Source organism: Zootoca vivipara, chromosome 7 (genome assembly GCF_965207765.1).
Source record: "Zootoca vivipara chromosome 7, rZooViv2.hap1.1, whole genome shotgun sequence".
Taxonomy (NCBI): Eukaryota; Metazoa; Chordata; class Lepidosauria; order Squamata; family Lacertidae; genus Zootoca; species Zootoca vivipara.
The window spans coordinates 25147521-25167109 of NC_142590.1; the positions used below are offsets into that span (position 1 = coordinate 25147521).

Here is a 19589-nt window from a genome sequence, read left to right on the forward strand (position 1 = left end):
GCGGCACAGCAGGCAGCAGTGGGTGGCGTCCGGCAGGCCTCCCCCTCTCCCTTTGGCCCTCCCTCCACCATTCCTTACCGCACTTGAGGCAGTTCTCCTCACAGCCAGTTTGCGCTGGCCCTGCAGGGGCTGGTCCTGCTCGCCCGCTGCCTGCCTTTCTTCAGGGCCATCATGGAGGTGGGCGAGGGCTGCACTGCCAGTAGGAGACGCCGTGGAGGAGCCGGGCTCGGAAGCCGCCGGAGCTCTTTCCACAGCGCACCCCGGCCTCGCCTCCATGTGGGCGGTGGGGCGCTTGCAGCGGCGGCGGCTGTCGGAGGTGGTCACCGCCATCTAGCCTGCTGCCCCCACCCCCCATTACTATGCCACTGCTTCCATATTGCATTTCTACCTTCCTATTCTTCCAAGAAGGGACCCAGGTGGCACTGTGGGTTAAACCACAGAGTCTAGGGCTTGCTGATCAGAAGGTCGGCGGTTCGAATCCCTGCAACGGGGTGAGCTCCCGTTGCTCGGTCCCAGCTCCTGCCCACCTAGCAGTTCGAAAGCACGAAAGTGCAAGTAGATAAATAGGGGCCGCTCCGGCGGGAAGGTAAACGGCGTTTCCGTGCGCTGCTCTGGTTTGCCAGAAGCAGCTTTGTCATGCTGGCCACATGACCCGGAAGCTGTCTGCGGACAAACGCCGGCTCCCTCGGCCTTTAGAGCGAGATGTGCTCCGCAACCCCAGAGTCGGACACGACTGGACCTGATGGTCAGGGGGCCCTTTACCTTTATTCTCCCAAGAAACATAAGATGGTGCCATAGCTGCCAAGTTATCCCTTTTTTAAGGGATTTTCCCTTATGCTGAATAGGCTTCCTCGCGAGAAAAGGGAAAACTTGGCAGCTATGGATGGTGCACATGAAGTAATCATATTTGATCCCCTCAACAACCTGCAGCTTGCACTCAGTTTTAGTTGTCTTTAATTTTTTACTACAAATCCGTTGTCCTCGGCCCATATCCAGCAATATATCCTTTATATCGCCTAATTGCACTCCTAATTACACAAACGTCCTGTTTGTGCTAAAGTGAGAAACAGGAAGTGTTGGAAAGTTTAGTGAGAGCATGCACTGAAGCTGAAGTTCTTCGATTTATGTCCCACTCTCTCATCCCCTCACATTCATAATGAAAACTACACATTGAAAGGCATTGCTAAAGGGAACACTATGAAAGGATCTTGGGGACACACCATAGAGAAGACGCTTGCTTAATTTGACACTTGCTGTTGGCCATGAAACCAAATTATGGCTTTGTGACAAAATGTGATTGAAGCATGTCATAGTACCCATGTGCCACTTGACTGACAGCCAAGGTGGCAGGTTTTTTTCAACACCTGTGCAAGGTGCAATTGTTATGCCAGATTCAAATGCTAATTGTATGATTAAGTCATGTCACTTTGGGATTCAGGCACCAATCCCGAAAGAATTTATTTGAATTTCTTTGTGTGTGGGGAATACAATCCCAAATGTTTAATGTTCTGCATCCGCCCTTAAATTAAACTTTCCCACAGCTGATTTTGATTGCAAAAACTAGGCTGGGTTACATATCAAGGTAGGATCTGTGGGCCAAGATGGATACTATATGAGATGTGTGTATGTCACACATCTCAGATGTTTTGGTTAATTGAAGCTGTTGGTGTTTGAGTACCAATCAGGATTTGGATGTTGCCATGAAAATCCTCTCACCTGACACCAAAATCATGGTGAAATCCATTCACACACACCCCTCTGGTTGGTATTGGGATGAAAACTGCTCTTTGTTAGTAGCTTCTCTCCCACAGCAAATTATTTCTGCACTAGGTGTGGGAGAACTGCCTGGTGAAATAAACCAAATAGAAGGCAAGGGAACTCACATTCCACTGACTACTCCATGCATCCCCACTGAGAAATAAGAGACTGTCCCAGAAACCTTTGCAACAATTGCAGGACTTCTGTAGTGAAGGTCTGTTTCCTGTTGAGAGGAGCATTGGGAGGAGTAGAATAGCCCATTTCTTTGAATACAAGAGATTGCTGCTGAAACTGGATGGTTGCTCCAAAGTCTCCTGTGTTATAAGCAGTGCCTGTGGTGATTGTGTATGTTCTGTTTTGGGAGATGCCTGGAAGAAGTGGAGCAGCAACTTCTTCATGTACTAAGAAACCTGAGGGAGGCTCTTCTCTGTGACCTCCAAGGGTCTAGGGGAAATGGGGGCTCACTTTGGAGAATTCCACAAGTCGGAAAGCTCATGTTTCTGCAGGGAGGTACATCTGGAAAAAGCAAGAAGCAACTCTCCACAGGTTTTAAGCTTCTTGTGCATCAACAAGGCTAAAAGAAGTGAGTCCTGGTGGGGAGGAAATAAACACCTATCTATTGATTGATCTCTAAAAGGGAGTTACAATTGGGGAATGTGTGTGTGTGTGTGTGTGTGTGTGTGTAAAATTGAGGTACTTCAGAACTACTGCCTGGTGGCTAATGGGGGACAAGGTTGTGGTTGAGAAGCTTCAGACATGCTTGGAGGAAATTGATTATCTAGACCAGGCACGTCCAACAGGTAGATCATGATCTACCGTTAGATCACTGGACGCCTGTGGAAGATCACTGGTAGATCACTGGCTTCCCCCAAAGAAGCTCCACAACTTTGGCTCGACCTGCACCCCCCCCCAAAAAACAAGGCTTTCCTCCCTAAAAAAAGCTCAACAACTTTGACCTGAACCCCCCCCCCCCAATGGAGCAGATCACTGCTAGTTTTTAACTCTGTGAGTAGATCGCAGTCTCTTGGGAATTGGCCACCCCTGGTCTAGACCCATTTCAATCTAGCTTCAGACCTGTCTTTGGCCTGGTCACCCTAATCTATGAACCGATCTGGGAGAGAGGAGAGGAGTGCAACCTTGTTGAGCCTCTCAGTCACTTTTGATACCACTGACCATGGTGTCCTCCGGGAATGGCTCTGTGGATTGAAAGTTGCAGGTATCGTTTTATGGTGGTTCCAGTCCTATCCGCAGGACTGTTTCCAGAGAGTAGCACTGGGAGACATGTGGTTCAGCCCAGGAACAGATCTACTATGAAACTAATGAAGCTTAAGCTTCAGGGCCCCTAATCTTGGAGGGGCCCCAAAAGTGAAATCAGTTTATTGCTTTAAAATGTTGGGTCTAGTAGACCCAATTTGTGTCGCACCACTCAAACTGATTGTTTTTTGTTGTTGCATATATTTCAACAACCCCAAAGTTTGAGAGCCAATAGCACAGATGTTGTAAAGGTTTGGTGATCTGTCATAGAATAACCCCACTGATGAAGGTAACAGTGGTTAACCAGACCTCGTTGCTGGTTGCGAAGTGTTCCCCGTAACAGTTCAAGCTTCAGGGCACCAAAAATGTAGGTCTGCCAGTGGTTCAGCCCTTGAAATTTGTGTTGTGTGGCTCTGCATAGGTCCATCTTGCCACCCATGCTGATTAACATCTGCCCAAACTACCTGTGCCGAAGGTCCTACAAAAAAACAACACCTGCAGCCAGCCCTGATTTCTCATGTTGTCTTCACAAGAAAATGACCTGTGTATAGGCAGGGCAGTCTCGAGCAGGTCAGGCGCCCTGGCGCTGAGGGGCGGAGATCGCTCCGGTGCAGCATGGCTTCCACGCGGCTTTGCTGCACAGTGCCCCGCCTACCGGCCTGTTGCCCTGGCACCCCGCACCACCGGGACTCTACCTAGAGCCAGCCCTGCGTATAGGAAACTAGTAAGCTCTTTCTCTGTGGATAATGCCATTATATAGTTTAGTCACTAGGTGGCACTGGATTTAGTTGAATCCCTGGGTAAGAGGTCGTTCTTGCTTTCTTGCTGGTGTGTCCTCTAAGCCTTCTATGGTACACACACAGAGAGAGACTATCAATTGTTGGAGCTTTCGAGCAGGGCCTGGAATCCTTTACTCATACTTTATTAATTGGAGTAAACATTGCAAGGTGACCAATTTACTTTGTTCCGGGAAGAATCCACACCACTCAAAGCTAACAGATCAAACTAGGACACAATTCCTCAGCAGCATGTTTCTGAAAAGCCCAGTTTCTGGTGGACAGGTATGATCCTAGAAATGCTACCAATATGAAGGTAGTCAGGATTGATTTATTTCCTTTTTACTCCAAATCTCATTTCAGAGGATGATTAACAGAGGGAGATATGTAAATGGTAAAGTCTCGATCAAGGGAGCTGCTGTCAGGATATCATCTAGATAAATTAGAAAATGAATGCTCGGGTTTCTGCAAAAGAAGACTAATGACATTAAGTCTGGACGAAATAGAAAGGCAACAGTGCAGAGGCTGAAAAATAATAAAACTAGTAAATCCTCAGGAATATTTTTGTCCAAAAAACTTACCAGGAATGGTGCAGACTTCCCTGGTTTTTGAAATCCTTTAGATATTCTGTCTGCGGCGTTCCTGTTCCTCTCTACCCAGAAGCCTTGTCAATGAAATGCCCAACTATAAAGAGAGTTGTGGTATCGATTATTTAGCTTAATTTTGTTAGCTGCCAAACTCTCACCTAAAGCAAATTTCAAAGCAAAGCAGAGCTTCACCCCAGGTGAAACATCTGAGGAATTTCAAGGGAATGTGTATTTATTTAGATCACTTTTATGATCTCAAGGATTATTTATTTAGATCATATTTCTGCTTCAAAGTGGTTTGGAAGAAAACATATTCATGCCCAAATTAAAACAGAATGAAGACTGTGGTCCTCAGAAGTAAAGCTTACTTTCAGGTAAGTATAGGACTGCAGCATAATTTAAATAAAGTGGGTCATGTGTGGATTTTGTCATGTTTTGAGTAGACCCGTTAAAATCAATGGGACTTCAGTTAGTCACGACTAAGTCCCACTGATTTCAATAGGTCAACGCAACACCAAAAGACATTTTCACAGCAGGCACTAAAAGCCGTCAGTCAATCAATCATTTAATCAGTCACCCAAACGCCATCACAAATAAATGAATTTTATAGGCCTTGTGAAAAGGAAGAAGGGGAGACAAACTCAATAATAGCAACATTTCTAGGAGGCCCAAATGAGTGAAATAATCTCAGACGAGTTCCACACATGTCAGTCTTTCAAGGGGGAGTTGCTGAAAATATATAAACCTACTCCTGATTGAGATTTGCACCATCTGGAGATGTTTCTGCAGCGGCTTCCCACTTATCTTAGCTTTATTAGAACAGCACAGAGAGTCTGGTGATGGGAATCCTCTTTCTGAACTGAGGAAAAATAGGAAGTGGGGTGGGGGTGAGAGAGAAACTATCAAAAGGAAAGTTCAATCAGGAAACTGTATGCAACAGAAAATTCAGTCACTTGCATTACCACCAGGCCTTATGACTATAAATAAAATTTGCCGAGCAGCTTTTCTATATTTTAGCTGTCGTTTTGCCCAGCAGGTGTGCTGCACTTTAGATAAATAGAGGGCTTCTGTCGGCAGCGCTGTCAATCCGCAAGTTTGTTCTCAGTTAATTTTTCTCCCCCCCCCCCTTAAACCCCAAATGGGCATGTTAAAACAGCTTAGTGAATGGGTAGCATTGCACATCTCCAGAACATCTTGCAGATATTTGCTAGGTACTTCGTTTACGACTGCTCCCACTCTACAGATTTAGCAGGGCTGTTCGCAGCCCCCCTACCCTTTGCCCACATCTGGGCCACACTCTCCGATCAGGCTGACCTTCCCCAGGCCAACTCAGGAACCAACCCACCCCACATCTGGTCCTGAGTTAGTTTGGGGATGCAGCCAATGTTTAATTCGGTTTTTAAAAAACCCTAATTAAACATACATTATATCTCCTTAACCTACAGTACATCTGACCAAGAGCAGAAGGTGTCATTGCTACCTTGACTGGGCACCTTGCAGCACACAGGATCGATGTTGCCACCTAACATCTGTTGTGTGGCAGCACTGATCCTGCGGGGTGATGCTTCAGGGTTTTGTTTTTTTCACATTCTGTGGGCAGTGGTGGGAATTTTGTGGGCAGCAATGGGTTTTCTGACATTGCGTGGCCAGCCATGCTTAAATTAACAAGCACTAAGCCTTGAATATATATATATATATATATATATATATATATATATATATATATATATATATATATAAACAATGCACCTTCTCCTTCCACACCCACCACAGCAACTCTGTCATGCCCACTGGTGTGGCAGCAACATGGTAGAGTGAACGTTAAGACAAGTGTAAATATTTCTGATAGGCCGGAAAGTCCATTGCAATTCTTTTCGTAACTTACAGGGGAACAGCAATGATTTATTAGTGCTAGGAGGCACCCATCTGAAAGTACTGTATGAGTGGAGGCACTATTAAACTGTCTGCACCTAGACAGGAGACAGTTGTCTAAGACTTGTAAGACTAGATGCTCCTGACATCTCTGGGGTAAGGAATTGCCCCCTAAAAAGGAAAATAAATACTGCACGGAAATAGCACTTGTTTTGGTAGCATTTGTTCAGTTACCCAGTAGCATTTGTTCTTCTAAGAGTTTTGTGAAGGTATTTCTCAACCTGTCTAGCTGAAGACCACATTAAGGCATGAGATGGTTTTGATTTACACAATCCGCAGCCTATGGATTTCTGTCCAGTTTTCCTTTTGTCAGCTTCTGTTGGGCCTTTTGTTATGTGGCTCTCAAAGGTTTCTGTCACAGGAACAAAGCATGACCTAGCATAGTGCTGGAGTTGTTTGTTCAAGTCCATTTTAGCCGCACAACAACCCTTGCTTCCAGGTAAATATATTCTGGATGTATTATTCATTGGGGGGGGGTGTCATAGAAACAGCTTAATATAGTCACCATCCCACTACACCAGAGATAAAGGAATTCTAGTGGCCTCCTGAAGTTTTTGGATTGCAACTGCCATCATTCCTGAACCTTGGCCATGCTGACCGGGGGTTATGGGAGTCTAAAGACACCTGAAGGACATCACATTGGCTACCCCTGTTCTAAGCAATGTGCATAAAACAATATAAAACAAGTATCAATAAAGCACAGATTAAATCAGGGAATATTAAAAACAAGTGCACATAATTAAATTATGTGTCCGGGTAGCCTTGCTGAGATAATTTATTTGTAAGCAGGTGTCTAAAAGCAGTGTGCTGAGGGTGCCTGCCTAATGTTAATAAGCAGGGAATTGGGATGCTACTGTAGATTCAGTTATGGAGCTGACTGTAGTGCTCATGTTGTACATGCACCTCCTAATAAATAATAGTCTGTGGTCGATCAACTAATACTGGTACCATATGGCTCCAGAATGTCACGTTTTCCTATACAGTGGACGCTCGGGTTGCGAACAGGATCCGTACGGGAGGCACGTTTGCAACCCACAGCGTTCACAACCCGTGACTGCGCACACGTGGGTCGTGATTCGGTGCTTCTGCGCATGCGCAAAGCACGATTTAGTGCTTCTGCGCATGTGCGCGCGCTGAAACCCAGAAGTAACCTTTTCCGGTACTTCTGGGTTCAGGTGGAGCGCAACCCGAAAAAACACAACCTGAAGCGGCTGTAACCCGAGGTATGACTGTATATTTGAAGAGAAGTACAACTGTTAACACAAACATTTGGGGATGCTCATTTGTAGTTTTCTTAATACGACCCAAGCCCTACATGATGAATCGCCCAATCTTCTGAAGCCAAACTAGTCAGATAAGAACTCTTTAGAACAAGCATGTTGTTGTGAATATTAAGTGATAACATTAATACAGTTAATGGGCAAAGTCATCCCTCCCCGATATGACATTTTTGTCATCCTGGGAAAAAAAGAGGCCATTTACATCGTGGTTTCTGTCATAGCTGTATTTTTTTAAAAATAATAATAATAATTCTTCATTAGTAGTCAGCACCTTTGAGTCATCGACATCAGCTGTGGTTTTATTATATTTTTTTGCATGACATGACCCTGAACATAACTGCCTAATGATTGTGTCATCCACGTTATCCTCTTGGCCAAGAATAAGGATTTCTTATTGTGGAAGTTAGTACCTTATTGAAACTATACTTCCCTGCAATCCTGCATACCTTTCCTGGGCAAATGTGGAGTTCCTTTCATCCTAAGCTCCTAAGCAGCATTGTTAACGTTTGAAAGAAAGAGAAAACCACTAAGATACAGACAGTGTTGTTTTTTTCTTGGGGGGGGGTACGCAGGGGTACGCCTACCCCTAAACATTTTGTGACTCTTAAGTTTGGACTCATTGAGGCGCAGTATTTCAATATGAGTAGGAAAATGAGAGTACCCCTAAACATACCTGCCAAGTTGCTGTCAGAGAAATAAGGGACCTGGCCGGAAATAGCAGACCGGAAGTAGCGCTGCCGCCATTTTGGAACTGGGTGGAGCATGCTCAGAAGTGACTTTTGATGCTGCTTTGCCCAGTTCCAAAATGGCCACCACGCCAGAAGTCGCACTGCAGCCATTTTGGAACTGGGCAGAGCAGCATCAAAAGTCGCTTCTGAGCATGCTCCGCCCAGTTCCAAAATGGCCGCCGCGCCAGAATAAACCGGAAAAAAATAAAAAATCCATTTTTTCAGCTAGGAACAGCTGGAAAAACGGGGATTTCCCGGGGAAAACGGGAGACTTGGCAGCTATGTCCCTAAACATTTTTTAATAGAAAAAAATCACTGTATACAGATAAGCATTTTCTGTGGGCAGAGGTATAACCACAATCCACATTCTCAGAAAGAGGGATTTTGCAGGAGGCCATGAGAAGATTGAGGGGGTTGAGACCTAGCTGCTGCCGTGGCGGCAGAAAAAGAAAGAGAGCCATCAAAAGTAAGGTGGAACAGGCAGGTGTTGTCAGACTACAACTCCCATCTTGCTCAAACATTGGCATGCTTTCCAGGGTGATGGGAGTTGAAACATCAACAGGGTCATACACTCCCAGCTCTCATGGTCTCTTGAAGCTGGACTGGATGTTATTTTCACTACCGGGATGGTGGCCAAACTTCCTGATTTTGCCATTAAACAAAGCTCAAGATGTGAAGCAGGGTCATCTGGATAGGTGCTTCCTTGCCTTCCATCCATCTATAACAGCCACTAGCCCCCTGATCCCCTTCCTGAACTCCATTGCTCCACATTTTCATGTTTGCAATTGAAATAATATAAAATAAAAAAGTGTTCATGAAAATTTATCTGCATTCAATGCAAATTTCTGCTAATAGACATGTTGTTTCTATGCAATTTTTTTCCTATCGCGGCACATTTTTGCAAAACAATTTCCCCTAATACAATGCACCTCTGAAATGCCATTTTCACCAATATGTGCATTTTAGAGTGTATATGCATTTTTGTACAACTTACGTGACTGGAGAACGGCAATGAAAAATTCGGAGAAGTGCGAATTTCAAAGGATGGCCGTGTTTTTGTTTCGAAATGTGCATAGCTGCCAAGTTTTCCCTTTTCTCGCGAGGAAGCCTATTCAGCATAAGGGAAAATCCCTTTAAAAAAGGGATAACTTGGCAGCTATGGAAATGTGTGAATCAGGTAGATCCACCTTTAAATGTGAACTGAATCAAATCTCCCAGTCCCCCAGCCCTACTTCGGATATTTGAAGGCCTCCATCGTGTCTCCCCTTAATCTCCTTTTCTCCAGACTAAATATATGCTGCTCTTTTAACATGTAAATAAAATGGATAGGAGCAATCTCTTATAATTAGCAGAAGTATAAAACATGTCTTTTACATTGTGACATGTCATAGGTATGCATACCTTTATGTGCCTTGAATTATATTGCTAAACCCGTTTCTAGCTGTCTTTTGTTCCCCGAGTCCCCACCCCCACCCCTCGTGCTACACAGTAACTGCACTTCTGCACATCTTCCCAGCACAATGGCTTGCGACCTGCTGCAGAAAATTACCCATTAAAATTTTATCCATTTTGAGACAGTATGAGCAAATGCCATAGGAAAATTAGATTTCTTCTCTGACATCAGGCGCCCACTCAGCAATCCAATCCCATGTGTTTCTACCGAGACATTAGGATTTGATATAATTTTGGGCAGAAACATTTTAAAATGAAACAATTGAATTTTCTCTATGGTCTTGGGGACCACTTAGCTTAAGAGAATACACTTCAAAATCAAAAGGCTTTCAATCATTTGAAATATTATTTGGATGGGTATTTCCTTTATTGTGTAGTTGCAGCTTGAATTTGTATTGAATGTTTGACTGGCTCGTGCACATAGATGATGTATGAAATTATTATTTCATATTTTCCCCCGGTGTTTGCATTGCGGGTGACATGTAGCTGACAGGAACCTGGAGATATGGGATGCACAATGAATGCTGTTGATGCCACGGCATCCTGTTTTATGGGAAAGGTTTAAGGTTAGTCTAGCTTTGTTTAACACAGACAACATGGGAACTGAAAAACAGAAATGGCTTAGAGAATCAAGACAGGCCAAAAGTCACACAGCTGGAGCAATTTCACCCAGCACACCTATTGTTCTGCCTGCATTTGTTCTCAGTGAGACTACACAGGTTCACACATGCATGAACATTCCCTCAACGGCTGTAGTAAGGATTTCCACATGTGAATGAGTTGGAATTTTCATGTTTTCACACTAGACCATCAAGTTTGAGGCACAGAGGGATGCGTGGATGGAGAGTAAGTAAGCCAGAAATCAAGAGAAATCAAGATCCTTCTATCCCTATTGGGCAATATCCAAGAAACTCGTTCTGTCCGTGCATTTCAGCTTGCAATGTGGAATTTCCCATCTCCTGTTCCTGCACATACTCTGTGTCCTCCCGAAATCTGCTCTGGAGGGTTAGAGGACCCCCAGAACAGATGTAGGGAGCATGGCGGAGAGGCAGGGAGTTCCACCGTGCAAGCAGAAATCCTGACACTGTTGGAAAGTGTAAGTTGGAATCCACCTATCATTTTCCATTCCACTGAGTTTCTAATAATGATGGTTAAATGATTCCCTTCATTAGTTTGGTAACAGCCAACTCAGTTGTTGTTTTTTAATAAAAAAAATTGTGGGCAAGAAGGTTAGAATATGGGCAACTTGTGCACCATCTCTAGTTTGGCAACTGAAGAATTCGTGAAGACTTCTGTGTGAAGATTATTAATTGCATTCAATTAAGTATGCAAATTAAAATTCTACATAAATGCTTAATAATAAAAAAGAAGCATAAAATTATACGCAGCCCTCTGGCTTACGACACAGTTTCAAAGTTGCTCTCAGTGCTGAACATATTGCTCACTCCAGTACCATACAGTCCTGAACATTGTTTTTCATTTGTCAGGGTCCCTTCTCCCTTCCTTATGATACTTATACATATGCAGTGTTTGTGATATCACTGCATTGGTAAGTGTTGACAGAAATGATTGCTATTGCAAATAGCAATTGAGATGGGAGATCCAGGCTATGTATGCAATATATATTTGGGTTTCCTTTCCCCAAAGAATCATGGCAAGCGTGGTTTACTCCTTACAGTCCTTGGACTGGTCATGTTGTGCGGATGCCCGATGATCGTCTTCCAAAGCAACTACTCTATTCCGAACTTAAAAATGGAAAGCGCAATGCTGGTGGTCTACAAAAGAGGTTTAAAGACTGTCTCAAGGCAAATCTTAAAAAAATGTAGTATAAACACTGACACCTGGGAAACACTGGCCTGCGAGCGTTCCAGTTGGAGAACAGCCTTTACCAAAGGTGTCATGGGCTTTGAAGACACTCGATCTCAGGACGCAAAGGAGAAACGTGCTAAGAAGAAGGCACGCTCGGCAAATCCACACCGTGATCAACTCCCGCCTGGAAACCAATGCCCCCACTGTGGAAGGACGTGTGGATCCAGAATTAACCGTGGAAGTCACTTACGGACTCATTGTTAAAACCATGTTTATGGAAGACAATTTTACTCGGATACGAGTGATCGCCAAAGAAGAAGACTCCTTACAGAACTCCAATTTGCAGCACCCTTAACAAACTACAATTCCCAGGATTATTTGGGGGGGTAGTCATGTGCCTTACATATATGATCTGTATGGAGCCCCCACCTCTGCTGTCTTGTGGGATATCTTCAGGAGAAGAAAAGGCTAAGAAGTAATCCTACACAAATCCGGAATGGAGTCCCTAAGACTTATACACCTCCTTCCATTAACTCCTGCAGCCACGCTGGTTCCAAACATATTGCTCTGCTTTCCGTTGGACTATATCAGCAAGGCCAAGATGGGTATCTTGTCATCTGGGCAGTCCAGGACCTCCATACACACTGTCCAGGCTTGTGCCCCAGGGAGGTCACTTTGGTGCTGCTAACCCCCTGGAGGCAGACTCCATTGGTTGGAGGATGGATGGCGATTAACGGATTGAGATTGAATCCTGACAAGACAGAAGTATTGTTTGTGGGAGACAGGAGGCGGGCAGGTGTGGAGGACTCCCTGGTCCTGAAAGGGGTAACTGTGCCCCTGAAAGACCAGGTGCACAGCCTGGGAGTCATTTTGGACTCACAGCTGTCCATGGAGGCACAGGTTAATTCTGTGTCCAGGGCAGCTGTCTATCAGCTCCATCTGGCATGTAGGCTGAGACCCTACCTGCCGGCGGACTGTCTCGCCAGAGTGGTGCATGCTCTGGTAATCTCCCGCTTGGATTACTACAATGCGCTCTACGTGGGGCTACCTTTGAAGGTGACCCAGAAACTGCAACTAATCCAGAATGCGGCAGCTAGACTGGTGACTGGGAGCAGCCGCCGGGACCACATAACACCGGTCCTGGAAGATCTACACTAGCTCCCAGTATGTTTCTGAGCACAATTCAAAGTGTTGGTGTTGACCTTTAAAGCCCTAAACAGCTTTGGTCCTATATACCTGAAGTAGCATCTCCACCCCCACCGTTCAGCCCGGACACTGAGATCCAGTGCTGAGGGCCTTCTGGCGGTTCCCTGATTGCGAGAAGTGAGGTTACAGGGAACCAGATAGAGGGCCTTCTCGGTAGCAGCACCCGCCCTGTGGAATGCCCTTCCATCAGATGTCAAGGAAATAAGCAGTTATCTTAATTTTAAAAGACATCTGAAGGCAGCCCTGTTTAGGGAAGCTTTTCATATTTAATGCTGTATTGTTTTAATATTCAATTGGGAGCCGCCCAGAGTGGCTGGGCAGACTCAGCCAGATGGGCGGGGTATAAATAAATTATTATTATTATTATTATTATTATTATTATTATTATTATTATTATCCATTGTCTCCCGAGACAGATGGATGTGAACAATGGAGCCCCAAATCCAGTGGTTAGGGGGATATCAGAAAGCAAAGGCTGGGGTGAGTGGGTTACTCTGCGTTTTTGGTTGGCTATGCAACTGATTTAACCTGGTGCATAAAATGTTGGAATTCACCCAAAGTCAAGGACAAGATCCAAGGGGGTAGATTTTGGTTGAACAATTGGGGAAAGGTATTGATGGGAAAGGTCCAATTGGACAGGCATCTGTTGGAGATGGCCTCTTTCCAGATTTCTGGCACCAAGCAGTGGGTTGGACTAAGTAGGCTACAACTATATGATTCTATGAAATCACATGCATGCTGTTGACAGCTTTGGAAAGTAAGCATAGAATAGAAATATGCTAAATAGATATTTTCTCTGGTGTTAGGTTGCAATCAGCCTATTGTGCAAAGTCTAGGAGCACACAAAGCACATTCTGGGCTGACATAGCCAAATACAGAAGGAATTGCCTGTGATCTCACCCTTCAAAAACACCAAATGTTGTACTGAATGAAAACTGGGATCAGCCCTAGGGCAAAGATGGGGAATCAATCAAATCCCTTCTCACCTTGGAGGCTAGTTATCCTTTCGTTGTGTGCTACATGATCCTGTTATGAGGGTTACATTGGATAGAAAATCCATGATAGACGTGGGTTAGGACAAACACACCATAGCCTTCACTTTTGTGCATAATAGGAATGGCAAATAATGGCGTATGACATGGACATGAACAGTTTGGCAACACTGTGACAAGAAGCCATTGTCCACAGCATGAAGCTGCACATCTGAATTTCACAGCCTCTTTTGGACACCATTCTGCACAATCTGTCTGTTTTAATGCGTGCTGTTATCTTACATTGCGGGCCTTGCTATTAGCATATTCTGGTTGCAATTACGAATCTCTTTAGAAATAAAAAATGTGACTTCAGGACCAGCTAATATGGTGTCTCATCATCAGTGGCGATGGCCATGTTGGCTGGGGCTGATGGGAGCTGGAGTTTGACAGCATCTGAAGGGCTACAAGTTCCCCACCCCTGCTTTGAAAGAGTTTCCACAGTGCATCTGATGTGACTGTTCTGGCGGACCAATCATGTGCGGTGAACGGGGCAGACTTGGTGGGAGGAAATGATATAGGCTCTCTCCAAACCTCAGCAAGGGAAGGATGTTAACTTTATTATTCTGAGCAGAGAGCCCTGCATGCACTTCATTGAACTGGTGCCTCCTGATGTAATCGTTCATGTCTACCTCTGTTGCTGCTCGTTATTAACTTTGGGTCAGAATTGCACATCCTCCCAGTTTTCTTTGATGAAGTTCTTTGTTAAGTACAGGAACTGAGAGAGTTTTGGACACTGGAATGCTTTTAGAGTTTAGAAGTTTAGAGCAGATCGGCAGAGCTGGGAAGGCATCCAAGGGGAGCGGAACCGAGAGAATGGGAAGCTGAGAGGGAAGGAAGTGGAAGTAGAGACAATCAGGAGGTTAGACGCAGTCTGGGAGCTACTTTTGAAACAAGCATTTAAATAAGTCAGCACTCCACTCATCAACCTCAACTACTTCCCTTCCAAAACCAACAGCCCACATATCTTCAACTTCATCCTGATTAGAAAGGCACTTTTGCCTGCTCCAATTAAGGTAGTTTTCTTTGGCAGTGTTTTGGATAGCCATCCATTATGATGTAAATGGCTTGTTCCACAGAACTTTGGCCTCAAAAAAAAGGCAGGTTGTGATAATTTGGTGCACATCACAGCTTGAGTCAAGGGACATTGCAACGTGGTTTAAAAAATAAACACAAAACTACTAAATGGGAGGTTTTAAAGTACTGAGTTGAGCCTTTCCTGCATTGAGCTGACCAGCCAAGGAGTGCTTCCAAAATCAGAAACAATTTTGAGTCAAGGGAATTTCACTTATTTCACTTACTCAAATGAATAAGCTATTCTGCTTTCTTATGGGCATTGCAGCTCAATTTTGGAATGAGTCTACCTAAAATGAAGTAATGTGGGTTTGATTCAGATTTGGCTTCAAATTAGTTCATTTTAAGTTGCACCCCTTTCTTAACTCCAGTTCTTGCTACCGTATGTTTCTGCTGATGAACATGAAAAGACCTGGTCATCTTCCCTTCCACAGCTCTCTCAGAATTCTAAAGTTAGAAGGGACTCCAAGTTCATTTAGTCCAACCCCCTGCAATGCAGGAACCTCAACTAAAGCACCTACTAAGACCCCTAGATCCTTTTCATATCTACTACTGGCAAGTCATCGTATATTCGTGCAGCTGGTTATTCTTGCCAAAGTGTAGAACCTTACATTTATTAGTTTTGGCCCAGTCCTCCAATTTGCTACAGTCATCTTGAATCCCGATTCTGCGGCATTAGCTACACGTCCCAGTTTGGGCTTAGCAAAAACAATCAAAATGTTAACTTGGTGGTCAGTGTGTGGCATCACTCAGTAATTTTTATAAATAGTTCGAATCAGAATTCCATTTGCCTTCTGATTGCTTGGAGAGCTTTATAGGAAGCAAACAGTTTTACTGGCATGTTTGAGTCTATAGCAAACGTCCTGATGTGTCCTAGTCCAGTGAAACCATATCAGATCTGTGATGTGCCCTTCTTCCAGATGGCATGGTTTCCCTCAGGTGGTCATGAACCGACTATGCAACTGCCTCAAGGAAGCCAGATTGTATTACGGCAAGAAACATGAGGCTCCAGCAGGAGAGCCAGATGGCAAGTTGACACAATTCCTCTTAAGATCTCATGGCTGGTGTTAGGCCTGTGCATATGGCTTGGTATAAGATCCTGATTTGGAGTACAGTAAACATTTGTGCCCATCCTTTGTGAACATAGATCTCAGGCTACCACTGCCCCTTCCTACTTCTCCTCAGCCGCACCAGCAGGACCCTCCAAGTGTCCCTATTTTCCAGGGACAGTCCCGGATTTACAGAAGCCATCCTGGTTTCTGATTTGATCCCAGAACATCCCGCTTTCCCTTAGGATGTCTCTATTTTTACTGGAGAAATGTTGGAGAGTATGCAGTACGACTTGCTTTTGAGCAGATACTATTATTATCTCCACCCTCATCGTTCAGCCCGGACACTGACGTCCAGCTCCGAGGGCCTTCTGGTGGTTCCCTCACTGCGAGAATTGAGGTTACAGGGAACCAGACAGAGGGGGTTTTCGGTAGTGGAACACCCTCCCATCAGATGTCAAGGAAATAAGCAACGATCTGACTTTTGGAAGACATCTGAAGGCAGCCCTGTTTAGGGAAGTTTTTATTGTTTGATGTTTTATTGTGTTTTTAATATTCTGTTGGGAGCCACACAGAGTGGCTGGGGAAACCCAGCCCGATGGGCAGAGTATAAATATATTATTATTATTATTATTATTATTATTATTATTATTATTATTATTAAAAATTACATTTCTATACAGCCCTTCATCTGGGGATCACAGGGCAGGTTACAATATAAAAACAGAAAAAGTCATACTATGGTAACAAAACAATACCTTCCCCCTCACCCCCCACCCACAGATTAAAAGGCCATAGATGGTTTAATTGGCCAAAGGCCTGGGAGAAGAGGAATGCTTTTGCCTAGTGCCTAAAGATATGTAATGGAGAGCCTCCATTGCAAGAGCATTCCACAAGCAGCAGCAACTTCAGAAAAGCTTCGTTCTCATGTTGTCACCCTCCAGACCTCTTGTGGAGGAGGCACACAATGAAGGGCCTCAGATGGTGACTGCAGGGTCTAGATCATGTATAGGCTTGCACTGTTAAGCACCACTGATTCCAATGAGAAATGTTTAAGCAAATGCTTAGCACTTCTCTTGACATAGAATCGTTCAGTTGTAGCATTGAAGAGGACCCCAAGGGTCATCTTCTACAACCCTCTTAAGTGCAGAAACACGGAATAAAAACAGTGCTTATCTTTCACTGGATCATGCTTACTGTTTTCAGAACTGGAAAAAGACCCCCCTCCAAAAAAAAGGGGTATTATTTTTAATACAAATACAGAAGCGACCAATAAAACCACTTTAAAGCAAACATTATAGATGACTTGCACTAAAAAATTCTCCAAATAAACAACTGTATTGAGGTTTGGTGCTATAATTCTGAAAGCTCTCCAGAGAAGTCTGAAATAGACAAAAAAGGAGGAGGAGATCCCTTCTGACAGCTCACACAATTCTGCAATATACAATATTTTTTGTAAGCTCACATTAACGTAAAATTGAGCACAATTCCTTCCATGATAAGAGTCCATTTAATAGCTGAATTACAATTGAACATAAGTACATTTTTAAAAAAAACAACCTGGCCTTTCCTTTGTTATTGACTTTGCTTTCCTCCGTGGTCCAGGAAAAAACACGAGAAAGCGAAAGAGAAGCTTTACAGAATGAATCTCAGCAACAGCAATGCAACACAAACAAAAAGGCAGTATTTCAAAACGGATTCTGCTATGTCTTTCAATGGATATGATAAAATGGCAAGAGATAGGGAAGAAGTAAAAATGCAGAGACTTTTGTTCTATGCCCATTCCCCCCTGCACACTTTTTACACCTGTCTAGTGCTCAGTTACATTCTGGGTAGTGAATGCAACGTGAATGTATATTTGGCTTGCATCACTACATGTGGGTGGATTTCTCTTTTAACTTTTGGGCCTGTGTTGAAGACTTTAGGATTTCTTATTGGCTAGCAATCTCTCCAGGGCCTTTTGCAAATGTTGTTACTTTGATTGTCTTTAACTGGAAATCTAAACTTTAGCTACCACTGCTTTTCTAAATAAGGTTCTTTGTATTCCATGTTAAGCAACTGACACACACACACACACACACACACACACACACACACACACACACAAACACCATGTGACGATACTGCTGTTTTTATTGTGAATTAGACCTGGTTTAGGCCATAGCTCAGTAACTGAGCACATGTAGAAAGTTCAAGGTTTAGTTCAGGGTGGCTAACCTGTGGCCATCCAGATGTTCTTGGAGTCCAACTCCCATCACCCCTGACCACTGCTTCTGCTAGCTGGGGCTGATGAGGCTCAGAGTCCAAAAACATCTGGACTAGTTTAGCCCCTGACATTTCTGACTGCAAAAGAATCAAGGTTTGGAAACATTTCTGACTTTGGAGAGCCAATGCCAGTCAAGAGTAGGAAGCAATCAGTGGACCAGAAGTCATCTTTTTCACTCACATCATTGACAGGGAGCATTCTGGTATCATTTGAAGCTTTCCTTCTGGCTTTCACGATGGGTGCAGAGCAGGAATGGGGTAACTGTTGTCCTCCCATAATCCCTGATCATGGTGGGAACTGGAGGTCATCAACCTTTGGAGGGCCACAGTTATTATTACTATTATTGCTTATTATTATTATTATTATTATTATTATTATTATTATTATTATTATTATTTATACCCCGCCCATCTGGCTGGGTTTTCCCCGCCACTGGGCAGCTTCCAACAAATACCAAAATACATTAAAATATCACAAATTAAAAACTTCCCTAAACAGGGCTGCCTTTAGGTGTTTTCTAAATGTCAGGTAGTTGTTTATCTCCTTGACCTCTGATGGAAGGGCGTTCCACAGGGCGGGCACCACTACCGAGAAGGCCCTCTGCCTGGTTCCCTGTAGCTTTGCTTCTTGCAATGAGGGAACTGCCAGAAGGCCCTCAGCGCTGGATCTCAGTGTCCGGGCTGAACAATGGGGGTGGAGATGCTCCTTCAAGTATACTGGACCGAGGCCATTTAGGGCTTTAAAGGTCAGCACCAACACTTTGAATTGTGCTCGGAAACGAACTGGGAGCCAATGGAGATCTTTCAAGACCGGTGCTATGTGGTCTCGGCGGCTGCTCCCAGTCACCAGTCTAGCTGCCGCATTCTGGATTAATTGCAGTTTCCGGGTCACCTTCAAAGGTAGCCCCACGTAGAGCGCATTGCAGTAGTCCAAGCGGGAGATAACTAGAGCATGCACCACTCTGGTGAGACAGTTTGTGGGCAGGTAGGGTCTCAGCCTGCGTACCAGATGGAGCTGGTAGACAGCCGCCCTGTCATCTTTGCCATCTCTGGCAAAGAGAGTAGACCCAGGCAGTTTCCTGTTTTCTCTGTACTTTACTGGCACTTCCAGAAGTGCATGCAGCTGTTGTGACTTGAGCAAAGGGAGTTGTCATTAAGGAGAGGCTAAGAATTGCCTTAAAGGTCCTTTCACTTTGTACCATAGAGCCTCGATCCAGTCAACCCAAGTTACAGCATGAAGCAAATGACAGAGGACATGTAAAAGTACTGCATTTCCCCCAGAGCATTAGGTTAATGGGCAACAGGAGTGCGAGCTCCACATTGGTGTATCACAATGATATATGAAGGCAATGCATTTGGGGAGCGTGAAGTGCACTGCGGACGGCTTT

General features: G+C 44.3%; 1 long non-coding RNA gene across 1 annotated transcript; it reads right to left on the reverse strand.

Moving 5' to 3' along the window:
* Positions 1-4373: 4373 nt before the first annotated feature.
* Positions 4374-18513, reverse strand: LOC148685007 (uncharacterized). The gene is made up of 3 exons (XR_015950913.1): positions 18383-18513; positions 5125-5234; positions 4374-4472 (listed from the first exon to the last, which is right to left on the reverse strand). It is a non-coding gene; the product is annotated as an uncharacterized LOC148685007 (long non-coding RNA).
* Positions 18514-19589: the final 1076 nt, after the last annotated feature.